The sequence below is a fragment of the Dipteris shenzhenensis genome, chromosome 6, assembly GCF_047967505.1.
Source record: "Dipteris shenzhenensis isolate YYH24624 ecotype China chromosome 6, Dip_SZ_1.0, whole genome shotgun sequence".
NCBI classification, from domain to species: Eukaryota; Viridiplantae; Streptophyta; class Polypodiopsida; order Gleicheniales; family Dipteridaceae; genus Dipteris; species Dipteris shenzhenensis.
Window position 1 is genome coordinate 34,024,980 of NC_141601.1, and position 4,006 is coordinate 34,028,985.

The 4,006-nt window shown below is 38.8% G+C and overlaps 1 pseudogene; it reads right to left on the reverse strand.

Moving 5' to 3' along the window:
- Positions 1-334: 334 nt before the first annotated feature.
- LOC147901088 (uncharacterized) lies at positions 335-940 on the reverse strand (annotated as a pseudogene).
- Positions 941-4,006: the final 3,066 nt, after the last annotated feature.

The window sequence follows — 4,006 nt, forward strand, 5'->3', positions numbered from 1 at the left end:
CACCATGCTTCCAATCTTATTGAAGAAGATTCCAATTGCATTTGATCTTGTAAGATGTAAAGGGCACCTAAGAATTGGAAAAAATTCTCTAAAGTATTTTGTAATAAGACCACATAATGGCATGAGAGTTGTACATTTAAGTGTTATGAAGTTTCTATTCAATGTATAGTGTATATGATGAACAATCCAAGATCTCCAAATCCAGAAGAAAAAAGAAACTTTACCTGCAAGATGGAATTGGTCCACAAGGCTCAAGTGTGGAGACAAGAATATGTCAATGTAGTCTTTGTAAATTTCAAGATAAGCTTGTGTTCCCAGCATGATCCTGTCTTTTCTATGCATTCCACACTTGTCTACTACATATCCTTTGAGCTCCAGCCCAAGCTTCGCGGTCATCTTGTCTAATATCTCCCTCCCTTAGCATATCCCTATTGATGGAAGAAGCATAATACAAAATATAACATGATTTAAGGTGATCCAAACATTTCTAATAGCCAACTGATGCTTAGGCTTATCAAGAACATTGACTATTTTTTCCATTCTTGATCATGTAGCCCATATACTTCATAAATTCCTAAAACTTTTTTTGAGAGTGGCCATCCATCCCATTTGATCCTAAATCTACTATCATTTTTGTCTACATAATCAAATAACATTAATGTCCTTTGTCTACTATCTCCATCAGATGCATGCCCAATAATTCGACCAAGCATGGGCTTTAGCTTCTCATTCCATAAGCTACCAATGGCATCCCATTGCTTGCATCAAATCGATTGTTGCAAGTTCAGTGAAGTGCAACAACCAAGCGTGGGAGGGCATCATGCAATGGGTTGGCAAGGAAAACTCTTGCATGTCCACCAATGACACAATTCTAAAAGGCATCGATAATATTCTCATATCCTTTTTGTTCTTCTCCCACTTTGATCATGCATGTATTCATACACTCACATGATCATTTGATTTATATCCATCAAAACCCATGAGCATGTCATTTTTGGATTCCACCTACAAGTAGTAATGATCATGAGTTAGTAAGATCATTTGCCATTTCTCTTTGATTTAAAAGAAAATTTTAGATTAAGAAAATTATTGTCCCAAGCAAGCAAGCAAACAACAAGATGCAATCATATCAAGCAAGCAAGTAATTGGAAAATTTTGGCAGCATCTCCCCTGGGCCATAGAAAATCCTCATATTTTCCTTTTGTGCAACCACAAAGACATAAGAAACATGTAAACACACAATGCAGATTCCAAAGATTATTCTAATGCAGATGAAAGGGTTGGGAAGCTTACCTAGAAGAAGAAATTTGAAGACAAACCACTCAAAATATCATCCACTTCTTTAGTTCCCAAAATAGAAATCTTCTTCTTCAAGCTTGGAGTGGAGGGGAGTGGGCCTACAGTGGTGTGGGTGGTGTAGGGATGGCAGGGGAGGGTAGGGAGATGGTGGAAAGGTCATGAGGAAGAGGCAAAAAGTTGGCAAGATCTCAAACAAGAGAGGTGTGGCAAAAAAAGAGGCATTTGGGTTTGCTTTTTGAAAGTTTATCTATCGGTATAGGCACCAGTATATACCGGCACCTATATCGATGAAAACAAAGTTTTTCTTTGTTTTTGCATTTCCTAAAACTTATAGTACTTCTCTCACTTCTAGTTTCTTACTAGGCTGAATAAATGATGACTTGTACTAGATTACAAAATCTTGTAGCCTGGGAGGCCCTGTTTTAGGGTGCATGTTGACTTTTTAAATCATATTTCCTCTTTTACCACACCTTGCACCCTTTAAAACATACATTGTTGTACTTCTAGCCATGCATATGGTATTAGATGTGCATGATATTTTTCAAAAGCCTCAAACTAGGTGATTTCAAGTCCTATGCAAAGAATCATGGCCATTCGATGTCATTTTCATTGGATATTTCCTAGTTTCGCACCATGCATCATGTATGGTCATTGAAAAACATGCATCTATCAACTTCTGGCCATGCAAATGACATTTGATAAGCATCATACTTTGTGAAAGCAGTAAAATGGGTGAGTTCAAGGCTTGTGCAAAGTATCATGGCCATTTGGTGTCATTTTCATCGCATGGAATGGATATTTCCTAGTTTTTCACCATGCATCATGCATCAGTATTCAAAAACATGCATCGGTGTGCTTGTAGCCCTGAAAATGGTATTTGATAGACAAAATACTTTGATCAAGCCTTAAAGCCATCTGATGTCATTTGCATGGCTTGGAATGGATATTTCCTAGTTTTTCACCATGCATCATGCATGACTATTGAAAACCATGCGTTGATGTGCTTCTAGCAGCCATGAAAATAGTATTTTATGGACATGAAACTTTGTAAAAGCCTTAAAATAGGTGATTGCATGAACATTGAAAAACGTGCATTGGTGTGCTTCTAACCACAAGCTTTAAAAAATGAAATTTCAATGCCTATGCAAAGTATCATGCCCATCTAATGTCAATTGCATGGCTTGGAATGGATATTTCCTAGTTGTCCACCATGCATCATGCATGAGCATTGAAATACATGCATTAGTGTGCTTCTAGCCATGAAAAATAAAAAAGAAAAGACCCTTGCAAATTTTGGATCTGATCCGACGGTGGGATATACGGATGCGGATGTCCATTGTGCATTTTTCCTTCACATACATAGCATCCACATGCAAATATGGGAATTCTAATTCCTGGTGTCACATCCAACATCCAATGCACCTTAAACTTTTCAAGGACATTAAAACAACTTGTCTTAAGACCCTTGCAAAGTTTGGTGCTGATTTGATGGTGTGGTATACGGATGTTGATGTCGGTTGCACTTGTTTCCTTCGTACACATAGGATCCACATGCAAATATGAGCATTCTTGTTCCCCGTTGGCACATCCGGCATCCAATGCACCTCAAACTTTGCAAGGACATTAAAACAACTTGTTTTAAGACCATTGCAAAGTTTGGTGCTGATCCAATGGTAGAATATATGGATGTCGGTGTCCGTTGCACATTTTTTCTTCATATCACGTAGCATCCACATGCGAATATGTGCATTCTTGTTCCACGGTGTCACATACAACATCTGATCCACTTGATACTTTGGAAGGACATTAAAATAAAATTTTCAAGACCCTTGAAAAGTTTGGTGCTGATCCTATGGTGGGATATACGGATGCGGATGTCCATTGTGCATTTTCCTTCACATACATAGCATCCACATGCAAATATGGGAATTCTTGTTCCCCGATGTAACATCCGGCATTTGATGCACCTTACACTTTACAAGGACATTAAAAAAACTTGTTTTGATACCCTTTCAAAATTTGGTGCTGATCCAATAGTGTGGTATATGGATCTCAGTGTCCGTTGCGCTTGTTTCCTTCATATACATAGCATCCACATGCAAATATGGGCATTCTTGTTTCCCGGTGGCACATACGGCATCCAATGCATCTTAGACTTTTCAAGGACATTACAAAAACTTGTTTTAAGACCCTTGAAAATTTTGGTGCTGATCCGATGGTAGGATATACGAATGTAGGGGTCCATTGCACATTTTTCCTTCATATCGTGTAGCATCCACGTGCGAATATGTGCATTCTCGCTCCCGATGGCACAAACGGTATCCGATCCACTTGATACTTTGGAAGGACATTAAGACCAATTTTTTTAAGACCCTTGCAAAGTTTCCGACGGTGGGATATGTTGGAATACTGAAAGGAAAGAGTAGAGTTGACACAAAATCAGAATACTTGCATATAGAATGAAGAAGAAAGAGGTCCTTAAGTAGGCACCTCATACAAGGTCATTGACATCACTCATGACCTCAAAGCTCCACAATCATCTCCTCAATCTGCTCCTAGATTCTCTCAATCATCCTATGTGGCTTTTCCACCACCTAACTGTGCTTGTGGGCACCTAACTGTGCCTCTAGCACTCACACATAGAAACATAAGGTGTGCCTGAGGCATACACCTTGAGATATCCCAACAAACCCCCCCTCAAGGAAAT